The following is a 13631-nucleotide window of genomic DNA, read 5'->3' as shown; positions in this document are numbered from 1 at the left end:
CATCTTCATTTTCAATGACTGGTCAAAGATTAACACAAAGAACTTCGATTCATTTCTCAAATTTCTCTAGAAGTCCTTGAACTCTGAACTCAATCATGAGTAGCTTTTTCCTTTACATTTAATCCATTTCTCAAATTTCTCTAGAAGTCTTTGAACTCCATCATGAGTAGTTTTTTCCTTTGCATTTAATTCTTTCATTTCCTGCTTGTTAAGGCTGTATATTTTTACAAGAGGTGCTTGCCTTTGAATCATTGGAGCTTGGCCCGTTAATTGAATTGGATTGGATTACTTGAGAGTGAACTAATACCCGATATTAGTTTAGCCTGTTCGTAAGGCACACTATTATATTTATTTTATATATTTTTTAATTATGTTGTATGTGTGGTTTATATTGAAATTGGGTTTGAGGGATTTTGTTTGGAATTAGGTTTGAAGAATTTTGATTTTTAAATAAATGAGTGGACAAGATTGGATTTCAAGAGAATATTTTTCATCTAAATCCAATAGATATATGAAAAGTATTTGAATGGGTTTTCAGTGTCAAATGAAAGAATAACATATTTAATTTAAAATTTATTTATTTCATTGCCTATTGAGTACTACGTTGAACTTCCAGTGATTGACTACATGTTCAAGATTCATTGGGTTTTGAATCGTCCAACAAACATTGGTATTCCTTTACAGTTGCGGCTCTCACTAACCGATTAAAAAAGATGGGTGGAGATAGGAATATTTGCATACTCCTTTGCTACCACGACTTTCACTAATTGATTGAGAAAGATGGTGAAACATTACTACATTCACGAACATGGTAGTGGCTTCCATGACCATCATTGTACTTTGCTTTTTGGTTGTTGCTGCTAATCACCAAATTTGTAAATCATATCTAATTACACTGAAAGGTGTTTTCTCTACGGAGTTGGTTGGGAAAATACTGTTCAACCCAACCAATCTCCTCACTCCATTTTCGTCGTTCCCTCCCATAAAAAATCAATACGTGGAAACCTTTTATCAACGTTTCTTGTTCCTTAAGATATATCTCATCTTTATCTTTGGCAAGCCTGGTAAGAAGTATATGCGGACTTGTTTGAGGGGTAGGTCATTTTTCAAGGCAGAGGTATAGCATCTCTAGGGATAGGTCGGGTGAAAGGGCAGGGGTATAGTGTCTCAAGGGTAGGTTGTTTTTAAGGGCAGAGGTATATCGTCTCATAGTATTTTATGTTGTCTTCAACCAGTGATCCTCCTATTGCCTCATATTCATTTTTTGTGTCCTCTATCTAACCGGGCAAAGAAAGTGAAGATAAATATGGATGTCCCTTGTGGTATCATAGAGCGGATCTGAGTGTACCGTATGTTGAAGCCACATTTTCATCTTCATTGTGGTGAAGAAAATGGTAATCTATATATCCCACAACTTGATCCCAAGTATAAAAGGTAGATTTGTTGTACTTGTTCAACTTTGACGTTCCCAACGCGAATCTGAGAGGAAGATCAGGGTTTGAAATGAATAAGCGACCATAAGAAATAAAGTCAGCTTCTCCGCCACTCACTGCAGCCATTCCAGAGTCCCTTGTATAACCTCCGGTGCCCATAAGTGTGCCTTTGTAGGCCTGTCTCAGCAGGGAATGGAAATTATGGAACTTCAAAATTTCCTTTTGATGCCATCGTTGATGATACTTGTTGTGCATTCTGAATTTCCTTTCAAAACTTCCTTTTGATGATACTTGTTGCGCTGGTCTTTGATGCCGTCTTTCATGAATTAGTCGATTAGATAGCCATGGCCAACATGGATCTCAACCTCGTCGAGACTTGCAAGATTGATAATAATTGTCTCATAGTTGTTTTATCATTCCCTTTATGTGAATTCAAGGGCAAAATCGTTGGGGTTACCTGGTTACCTGTAGTCATGGCATTTCTGGCAATCTGACGGAACTGTTGGACAAAAAGCTGAATCTCTAAGGCTTCCAGCACTCTAGGGTTTGAATAATTGCCTAACGATCCATCGGGCATATTTATTTTCCACTCATTTGAAATCTTCTTGGTCGTCGACAAAACAGGTAAATTCCTTTGGGTTGGTAAACTGTATATCAAACAAACAAATCTGGGATTAAGTAGTTGAGAAAATGAATTGAAAGTAATCATTTACTTGTGCTTGAAACGAAAATCAAAGGATGTTTGGAGCACATTATGAATATCAGTTTTAAGAACAAGAATTCATCAATATGCGATGCTTGTACGACATGCCAGAGTTGAAAGAAAATTATACTGCCCTTCATATGTACCGTGTAAACAACTCGTTTCCAGGCATTTATTTTTTCATTGGTAAAAATTCCTGGCGAATTGGGAAACTTGCCAAAAAAACTATCAGATTGCCTTGCCACATATTTATATTTACAAAGTTATTGCTGGTGAGGTATCAGAAATAGGGTACCCAAATCCTATTTCTCCAATAGAAGAAGCTTCAATGATGAGCAATCCTCCCAGAGTGCTTCTCTGTGAATAAACTTAACATGGGCAGGTTGAGGAACATGATTTATTGCTTGGCATCTTGTCATTGGAGCTAGCACAACTCTACAAGGTGAAAGATGCCAAAAGTAATGTTGTTGGAAAACATGATTCCATTAGCATGCCTCAATCTGTAATGAGCCTTCACCCTTTACCCTTACAACCTTCATCAACATAATCACCAAGCCCAACAGAAGCCATAAACCTTTTGCCTGTTTCCCATCTACGTCTTTTAGCTGGGTGACCCGTGGATCCCAATTAGTTTGGTGAGCTTTTCCCATGGGATACTTGATTTCATAAGGAGTATTGTTGAGGTCAAATAAGGATGCCCCCATAATTCCTTATCATGAAGGCGATTCTACTATGTGGATAGATAACTTGTATAACACTTTAAACCAAGATGGCAGGGACGATGGATCGACAAACCACAACAACTTTTGGTTATCGTAGTTCTCAACTTAGGTCCAGTTCCTAATATTTATTTCTCAAACTTGGAAACCGTACCGTATTCTCATCGCAAACATTTCGTTTTGATATCCAATGAGATGGAAAAAAAAGATCGGCGAAAACCAATTTGACAGGTGAGCCACTCTTCTCCTAATACCATTGGTGCTCTGTTATGGTAAAATGGTTGAAACTTGAAAGTATATATTTTTAGGTTATAAGTCTAGCTCCCCTTTGTTTTGGGTTAAAGTTGAGGTATTTCTCCCACTAGCACTATATCGGTCTTTTAATTGCCTCTTTGCCAAACTCTTCCAGGCCTGAGTTGACTTAAGTTTGACTCCAATCTTTGGGGAAATAATCAAATCAAGGCCATTAAGAGATAACTTGGTCCAAAGCATTGTCGCAATAGTCAGATTGACTATCAAACTTTATTCTATCTTTAAAAGGACAAAAAAAGTCGTTATCCTTGTTTATTTATCTAATTTCATAACTTGGTCTCATAACATATAGATGGCTCGATGCCTAGAATCCATGGCATTTTATTGGATGTGCTATCATCTATAGTCTCCGTGGATGCTGTAGAAAGTAAGACTCAAGTAGAGATTGCATCCATTGACACAACCTCTTTTGATTGCAAGCATTGGAGTGGTTCTTGAGGTTTGGAGGTTAGAAAGTCCCCCCCTTCAGTGTGGCATTGTGCACCCCATAAGGTGACATTGATGATGCACCTTGACATGTAGCATAAGGAGATAGTTTCCTTCCACATTCCTAGCTCCTCCTTTCGGCATTCCTTTCCACCCTTTAGTGCAATTGTTAGTTTATTGAAATATAAAACAACTAAATATAGAAAGTTATCAATTTATTAAACAAAGAATATTCTGGCCATATCAAATCCTCTCCGTTGATTATTCAAAAAAAATCCTCTCCGTTAATTATTCAAAAAAATTAAAAATATGCAAGCCCACATCAGAAATAGGTACGCCACTGATAACTCTTGTACGATTGGACGGTGAGAAGGAGATTTGCAACACAACTTCCCAATTCCCCTTTCACGGTACCTGAGAAACAAGGGAAAAGTGGTCTCGTAGGGAAGTTTAGGGTTAGGGTTCTTTAAGTTTATTGTAATTCCAATGCATCATAAAAATTCGAATATATGATAAGTCTTGTACCATTCCGACAGTGGAAAAGAGATTTGCGACATGATAACACAACTCTCCAATTCGCCTTTCACAATACACAGTGAGAAACGGGGAAAAGCGGTATTGTTGGGAAGTTTAGGGTTAGGGTTCTGATAATGCTTGTACCGTTCGACGGTGGAAAAGAGATTTGCAACACGATAACACAACTTCCCAATTCCCCTTTCACGATACCCTGTAGGAATCCGACAGTGGAAAAGAGATTCGCGACATGATTACGCAACTCCCCAATTCCCCTTTCACAATACACTGAGAAACGGGGGAAAAGTGGTATTGTTGCGAAGTTTAGGGTTAGGGTTCCGATAATGCTTGTACCATTCGACGGTGGAAAAGAGATTTTCAACACGATTACACAACTTCCCAATTTCCCTTTCACGATACCCTGTGAGAAACGGAGGAAAAGTGGTATTCTTTAAGTTTATTGTTTATTCTAATTCGAATGCATCATAAAAATTCGAATATATGATAACTCTTGTACCATTCCCGCAGTGGAAAAGATATTCGCGACATGATTACACAACTCCCCAATTCCCCTTTGACAAAACGCTGAGAAACAGGGAAAAAGTGGTATTGTTGAGAAGTTTAGGTTTAGACTTCGGTGGAGCGCTAGTTTGTACTTTATATACGCGCGAGAGACGCCGAGATCGAATGGGAATGATGCGGTTCCGAGGCAGCTGATTGTTTAATTTGTCGTGTGAAGGGATCTGTTATGGATTGAAGTCTCAAGGAGTGGGAGGATAGGGTAAGACTATGGCCGTTTTTCCTAATCAGTCTTCCCTACTCCTCCCATTCCTATTGACTTCACCACACATCCCTTCCTAAGGCAATACAATAGAGATACTATCAAAATGAGTATGGAGAAGTCTTCCTGTTCTGTACTTATTACAGGGATGCCATGTAACTATAGGCCAGCAGTTCCAGGAGTGTAGGAAAGGCACCCAGTATCTCATTATCCTTATCGGATCGTCATCTATGCATTTTAGTGTCTCCAACTCTACCCAGACCTGTTGCTTTCACTGCACATCCCTGTTGTCTCAGCGCTTCGAACTTTGTTGCTGTTACACTTCAAATCTGTTCGCACGGTACAGGTTTGCTGTCTGATTATATGTTGTATCTCCTTCATTTTGTCCTCTCTATTTGTCTTGTATATAGTTGATTTATGGGTTCTCTTGATCAGGGCTAGGGCTTGCGTCTTCAGCCATACCCAGAGGTGAGCTTTTTGTAAATTTGATCTGCAGTGTTACTTTATGCTAGTGCATCTAGACAAATGCCAGAACGTTCACTCTGTAGTTTAGTTTAGTTCAGTTTCTGTTTGGGGTTGTAATTATCGATAAATGCTGTTCAGTGGCTAAGGTTTCTATTATAATTGATATTTACTCTTCATTAAGGTAATTGCAATATCCAGTAGTTACTGTATTATTGTGTGGAACACTTTCAAATGCTAATAAAAAATTATCCTCCTCTCTGAGTTTTCGATAATTTCTAGTCATATTCTTCCTGTGAGCAAGATCTGGGGTTGGAGGTATGAATGGCTGCTGGATCTTGCACTGGTTCTGTGTTTCATCTCTCAGGGTACATTTACCTAGAGGGATGACATGTGTAAATAGGTTGGGTTGGGATGACAGTTTACAGGGGCTTATAATCTATAAATAGGTTGGGTTGGGAAAACAGTTTACAGAGGCTTATAACACCTTACACAGGCTTATAACATAATACTTATCTATACTGTTGTCGCACATATTCTGTACAAATTTCTATCGATTGTTCTTGTTGGTGGACGTAGTAATTGTTCAGGGTTTAAAATGTTGCACTGTAGTTTCCGAAGTTTGAAACTTTGAAGATCAGAAGGGGTTCATTCCCTTCAAATCCTCAAGCCCTCTCTTTTAGCTTTTAACCCTTGATTTGAAGGAGCCTATATTGGACACGTTCAGTTTTATCAACGTTTCCTGTTAACATAACACTTAATTGCCTGCTATACTCAATGGGGCCTGCTATGCTCCCTGAGTCTCGGCTCTGGCTAAATCATAAGATTCGGTATTTTTGGCTATATACTCAGTGGCCTGTTATTCTCTGGTGGCTAAATCATAAGATTTGGTATTTCTGGCTATACTCAATGGTCTGCTATTCTCTTTGAGTTTTGGCTTTGGCTAAATCATAAGATTTGGTAAAGCTGGCTTGCAGGTTGCTGGATATACTCTGGATATTATAAGACACCTACAATATACCTTCGGTATTATAAGGCAGCCACGAAAGTTGATCATTGACGTTTCCTAGATTAGTCCAAGGAGTCATGCATTCACCATTTAAAAAAAACACTCAATTGGTTAAAAAGAACACTTAATTGCCATTTATCAGTGCCTGGAGTTAATATAATCCTTATGTAATATTTACTTCTCATGTTAGACCCATTCGTTTTATCAATGTTTAAAAGTAATAACATAACCTTCTACTTGGTGGAGATTATAGTAAATCCATTCCATTTTTATGAGTCTTTGTTCACAATTTAACTGACTAGTTTACGGCTTAGATTGCAGTTGTCAAATAAGTTTTCATCCCCTTGGAGAGTCTTGTAAGACCATCTAATCTCAATTATGAATTTCAATTCTAGACAAAACGATTAAATTCAGTTTTGATCATTTGACATATGACTAACCCTATTCCCTGGTAAACACTCAACATATTCTTGAGTTTCAAGATTATGTTCGTAATTCGATTTTGACGGATATAAATTAACGAACAAAACACACTTTAATTCAGAGTCTTGACAGAGGTAAGATATAACCAACATAAAATACCTTACTCCTGTGTTTCAATATGATGCTCATACAGGGATGGATTCCGATGAAAAGGCTCAAAAGAAACAAATATATTCTGCATTGGAAAATTGACAATAATTCATAGGGGATATTAAAAAAATACTGCTATTAAAGATAGTTAAAATTACACAAAAATTGCAAAACATTTAAAAGCATGTGTTAAGCAAAGGTGTGAATGATGTTGGCTTTACTTTAGACGTCCTGATCCACACATGCCATTTACACATCTCCATGTTGCCGCCGAACAAAGTCATCTTAATCCTAACCAAATTTGAGACCATTTGATGAAGGGAGATGCACTCAGCCTGTCTTGACTCAAATTGTCTTTCTTGATAGATTCAGGTTTCTATGATGAAGGCATATTCATTTTTGATTTTCCTCTTGGGAGTGAAATTTATCTGTCACCGAGAAAATTGAAGTTTGCTTGTCTGCAATAAACCTTTCCTCTTGCGGAGCCAATTGAATGTCTCAGTGGTTTCACAAAATGGGCATCGTCCAGAATGTGATTGGTTTTCCATGCTGTGATGGTTTTGGCATTAGCAGATTACCATATCCCGTGTTCAATTCTCACAGGCTACACTAAGGACAAAGAGAAATAACAGATACCAAATTGCTTATCCAACTTCCCCTCAAACGAAATTTTATGGAAAACAGAAAAATCTTTAGGGACAGAGTGATTCCGTAGTAATGCAAAGAACTCACCTTTGAATATGCCATACATCGAGTGAATATGCTATACATCGAGGAGAAGACTTGGAATCTTTACAGGAATAGAGTTGTTGTCAGAATCACGAAGCCAAAATACTCCCCACAGTAGAGCAATTCTCTTGTCCATTCTCTTACCCAGGACAACATTAGGCCCGGGGATCCAATTTCAATGTTGAGGCGATGCCACATTATTGGATACCAGTTTAGATTTTTTTTAAAATTTAAATACGGATCTAACATGAGCCAAGAGGGATCTCATTTCTTCACCTGTAATTTTTTTCATGAGTGGATATTATTTATTTAAAAGTATTGTGTAATTTTTTTATTATAGATTTTTCATAATTTTTATTTTGGCGGACATGAGCTATATTTCAATTCAATTTTGGTGATGGACAGACCGCGTTACATATCATATTGGGTTGTAGAATGAACCTATTGGCTCAATAAGTCTCATAGCCTAAAAAGACAAAACCCAATTGATCGCACCTCCACTTACAAAAAACCAGGAGAGAAACCTTGATACCTCGCCGTCAAACAAAGGGCAGAACTCACCTTCAGACAAATTGGAGACCTTACCATCATACACTATTGTCCTACTTTCGTCTGCAACCATTTGATATACCCACTTAAACATTAAACTGCATGTGTGAAGGTACAACAGGAATTATGAAACCTCAAATGCCACTTTAGCTCCTTGACACGTGATAATGTTTTATTGATTTAACATTGACAGGCAAGCAGTCGATACATCAATTTTTCATTATCATGTCTTGATGTAAGGAATTGAACTACATCATATTTTTCATCATCATGTCACACAAAAAATTGAACTACATCAATATACTTTATCATCATATCATGCACAAAGAATTGAACCCGAGAAAATAACTATTCTGCATAATCATGTCACACAAAAAATTAAACTACATCAATATTTTTCATCATTATATCATGCACAAGGAATTGAACCTGAAAAAACAACCATTCTACATAATTCCAATTGTCTAATCAAAACTATGAACTTCCCTGCTCCAAACCCCAATTGACTAATCAAAGCTAGACTTTCCTACAATATTTTACTATTTTAGTGATTACCACTCCAATATTTATTTAAACCACTGACTTCCTTACAATATTTTATTGATTCAAAGCCACTGACTTAGCTAAAACTATTAACTTCCCTACTCCAAACCCCAATTGACTAGTTAAAGCTAGACTTTCCTACAATATTTTACTATTTTAGTGATTACCACTCCAATATTTATTTAAAGCTACTGACTTCCCTACAATATTTTATTGATTCAAAGCCACTGACTTATCTACTCCTTAACGCATGATAATATTCTATAATTCCTGTCTCCACTCCATAACACATGATAATATTCTATTGATTCGAATTCTACTCGAACAGAGGATTAACCCTTGATAATATTCTATTGATTTGAAGCCCCATTGACTTGCCTTTGAAATTTTCGCTTCGAAGCTGTTGACTTGCTTTTGAATTATCTGTGAAGCCATTGAATTCCATCTTAGTTCTTTGCTTCAAAGCTACCAATTTCCCTCTAATTATTCGCTTTGAAGCTACTAACTTAATACAAACACATTATTATGTTCTATTGATTCGAAGCTACTTATTTCTTTTAATTTTCTTGGCTATTTAACATATGTCAATATTTTATTTCAAAGCTATTGACTTAACACAAACATATGACAGAAAGAAAGAAATTATTTTAACGTACACGAGGCTAAAGATAGTCTTATGGGATAGATTGTTTCTTCATCTACTTGATGTATTTGATCATTTTTTCTGTGAAGTTTCACAATAAATACTTTCAGCTTCTCGACAAACCCTTCGCTAAATAGATTATCCCAAGAACTAGCTGTTAGTGTATCTGCATAACTTTCCCTGTTGTCTTTGAAGGCCTCACATTCTAAAATGAAATGCTTTTCTGTTTCCACTTTTTCGGAAGAACAAAAAATGCATACTCTTTCCTCTCACACTTCTTTTCACCTTTTCCAACGTCCCGTTTCACAACGGTGTTGATGAGAATTAGTCCTTAACTGAGCAATAAGAATTTTGGCTCTACAAGAGATATTGGCCTCTATGTATGCTTTTGGTTGATGACTATGAGTGAGATTAAACGCTTCAATATATTACTTTTTCTTTATTTCTAGTGCCTTATCCCAAGTACGCTTGTGGAACTTATCCATAATGTTAGGAAATGGTTTAGATCGTTACCTGCTAATAGCATAGATAGTTTAGATATATTTTATCAACAATTTTTAAATAGATGGGAAAAGAAAAAGAACCCTCTACAGATTCTTTCAGAATACGAAAACATCAGAAGAGGACCAAATGAAACAGTCCACAATTATTGTACCAGATTTAACAATATATACAATGCAATACCAGTCAATCTTAGACCCCCACCTGACTTAGCACTAATAAAGTTTCCTGATGGGTTTGATATTGATATGGCCTTCCAACTCATAAAGAGAAATCCTCCAACTTTAGAAGACATGCAGAGCGTAGCAGTTAGTGTAGAAGTCAATTTGCTAGCGAAAAGAGCTAAGGTTAGGAATGAAAGGAGAGGATCTGCCAAAGATGAAGCCTCACCCTCTGACCTTAAAATAGATGTTCTAACCAAGGGTATGGAAAAACAAATGGATATGATAGATAATATGGAGAGGAAGCCTCAATGGGATAATCAACAGACACCTCTAATGAGAAATCCAAACTTTAGAAACAATCAAAATCAAAGAATGGCCCAGACTAGAATATTAGGCCTTCGTTTCAGGAAAGCTATGCTGAAACATTCCATTCAGATGACCCTGAACAAGACGCACACATTAACTTGATGGGATTGGATGATGATGAAACTGTATTCTTGATCCAAGATGAGCAGGAACTGCATATGTTGCAGCAATTGCAGACCCAGTCCGGAGAATCATTTGATTATAAGCAAGGATATGATTCTGCCATATTTGAAGTACACAAACAATACAACTTAAGGAGTAAAAAGAATTCTGACACTCCTGACCAGACCAAGAAAATAGTGCCAAATCAACCCAAGAAAATCAAAGCAGCGTCAGTTTCTAAAACTCTCCAAATTATCCCTAGGCCAAATCAGAACCCTCCTAGCCCCACCATATAGATATAACCCATGACCAACCCCCTAATGATCAACCATCCACTTCAATCCCCTCCAAGGAGATAGTGGATAAATCTCCAAACATCATATTAGAAAATCCACAGAAAAGGACCTCAAATGCAGAAAAAGAAGAGCAACCTACTCCAATTCCTGCTATGAAAATTCCAAGCCCTTGGACAAAAAAATCCCCTTTGTCTTTCAATTTGGGAGCAGAGGTAGCCAAACTGAAAATTTCAGTTCCCTTAACAGAGCTGATTAAAAGTGAAACCTCTAAGTCTCAAATAAACAAAACCTTAAACTTTGTTGAGAATGAAGACTCTGTCAACTTGTTTGATGATCAACTAGAACTTATATTTGGTCCTGATGTTAATGGAAAACCACTAGAAGGAGCAATACCACCCTTTTATATTAGCCTTAGCATTCATGATAAAATCTTACACAATGCAATGTTGATTCTGTGGCTTCACACAATTTAATGCCTAAATCGGTTATGAAAAAATTAAACTTGGACATTACTAGACCTTACAAAGATTTATTTTCATTTGACTCAAGTCAAGTAAAACGTCTAGGGTTAATCAAAGACTTGTGTGTTTCCTTAGTACAATATCCTGCTAAGAGCATTCTCATGGATATAGTAGTCGTTGACATCCCACCAAAATATGGCATGCTATTGTCTAGATCGTGGGGGGCTAAACTCCAAGGATCTTTACAACTTGACATGTCATATGCCACAATCTTAGTTTTCAGACAACCTAAAAAGCTATACAGCGAGACCCTAATGAAATTCGTGGTGAGTAGCTGGGATAGACCTCAAAACTTTCCTATCTAGTCCCTGCATTCAGAAATTGATTCTTTTATTTTGTATAATGCTGAACAAACACAACAAACCACTTCAAACAGTATTATTTCAGAACCAAAAGAAATTGCAGTTACAGCTAAAAAAGAAACTGTCCAAACTCAAGAGATTTCCAATAAACAAGATAACCAAAATACAACAAACAAGGAAAATTTTCTTCCCCCTAATAGTGAAAATTATGAACATGAGATATTATGGCACTTTGAATTTGATGGATCAGTGAATAAGTTAGGAGCAGGAGCAGGAGTGTGGATATACAATTTGGAGAATGATCACTAAGAGGGCCATGCTTATAGACTGAATTTCAAATGCATTAACAACATCACTGAGTATGAAGCACTTCTTTTAGGTCTTAAATTTGTTAGGAAGCTAGGAGCTATAAGAGTTTATATCATGGGAGACTTTGAATTAGTGACAAAACAAATCAAGGTTGTATATATGACCAAAGACCCTATCTTAAGTTGTTACAGAGGAACCATTATAGAAATACTAAACACTTTCCTAGAAACCAAGGTTGCTGTAATTCCTAGGAAGCATAATATGCAGGCTCATAGTTTAGCAATGTTTGCTAGAACTTGTAAGTTACCATTTCAACCTAACCATCAATATGCTGTTGAGGTCAGGCACAGGCTTGCTATCCCAGATAACTTGAAAAACTGGCAAGTATTTACTATTGACCAACAAATAAACAATTTTTTAACCTTAGAGGAAGAATTTGTAAATAGTAATATAGATACTCACATAACATTAGATCCCGATTTTAAAGATGAAATACAAATTAATGAAATAGAAGATGAAAAGATAGATAGATTCTATCCCACTAAATTTGCAAAATTAGATCTAGGAAACCTAAAGCAAGTTGAATTTGATGAGATAATTAATGAAGACTCTGAAATCATTAATCTCAAAGGCAAATTTTTGCCCAAAGGATTAACCCCTTTGGAAGACTTGTTTGATTCAAATGATGTCCCTAGAAAACCAAAGATGGAACCTTTAAAATTTGATATAAAGAAGTGTAACATAGGCACTAAGGAAAATCCAAAATTAATCAAACTTTCAAAGTCCTTACCTCCCAAAAAAGTGAAATACCTTGAATTATTAAAGGAATTCCAAGATGTCTTTGCTTGGAGTTATGAGGACATCAAGTCCTATGACACCAACGTCATACAACACATTATCCCCATAAAAGAAAACCAGAAATCTTTTAGGCAAAAGCTTAGGAGGATCAATCCTATCCTATTGCCTTCTATTGAAAAGGAAATCCGAAGGATGTATGAAGCCAAGATAATAGCACCAATTAAATTCTCTGATTGGGTTTCAAATTTGGTGCCAACAAGGAAAAAAAATGGTGAGATCAGACTTTGTGTTGATCTTAGGAATCTTAATAAAGTTTCACTCAAAGACAATTACCCTCTCCCTAAAATGGATCATATCTTACAAAGGGTAGTTGGGTCAACCATAATCTCACTATTGGATGGGTTTTCTGGTTACAATCAGAGTTTAGTTCACCCAAACGACCAGGCTAAAACTGCATTTACTACTCCTTGGGGCACATTCATGTATGTGAAGATGCCTTTTGGATTAAAGAATGTAGGGGCCACTTTCCAAAGAGCCATGGACATAGCTTTTGCCAAGGAAATTCATGACTTCCTAGTAATATATTTAGATGACATCACTGTATTCTCAAAATAACAATGTAAACTTTGAAACGGGAACTGATACTGTTACCCGTTTTGTAGAGGTGGCAAAAAAATGACCCGATTTTCAAAAGTGTTGATGCAGAATACACATGTTTTTTTAAGAACATGCTTTTTGGAACTTTAATTTTTTTCATGTGCATTAAGTGGGTGAGGCTCGGTGAATGGTAGTGATTTTCATCCTGATTTTAAAAAGTGTGTATTCTGCATCACACCCTTTTTTTAAAAGACCTATTTTTTGACTTTAAATTTTCTAG

At 36.6% G+C, this 13631-nt stretch overlaps 1 long non-coding RNA gene across 1 annotated transcript in view; it reads left to right on the top strand.

Moving 5' to 3' along the window:
• The first annotated feature begins 4134 nt into the window (after positions 1–4134).
• LOC149179226 (uncharacterized) overlaps positions 4135–13631 on the top strand; it is a 229926-nt gene continuing 220429 nt past the window's right edge. The window contains exons 1-2 of the long non-coding RNA XR_016258452.1: positions 4135–5233; positions 5323–5355. This is a non-coding gene — a long non-coding RNA (uncharacterized LOC149179226). The remainder of the gene's footprint in view (positions 5234–5322; positions 5356–13631) is intronic.

This window comes from Pinus tabuliformis, chromosome 4_1, assembly GCF_031772625.1.
Source record: "Pinus tabuliformis cultivar Carrire ecotype Pingquan chromosome 4_1, CPIR1, whole genome shotgun sequence".
NCBI lineage: Eukaryota > Viridiplantae > Streptophyta > Pinopsida > Pinales > Pinaceae > Pinus > Pinus tabuliformis.
Note: the sequence above shows the minus strand (reverse complement) of the source record. Positions and strands in the feature narration are given on the sequence as shown.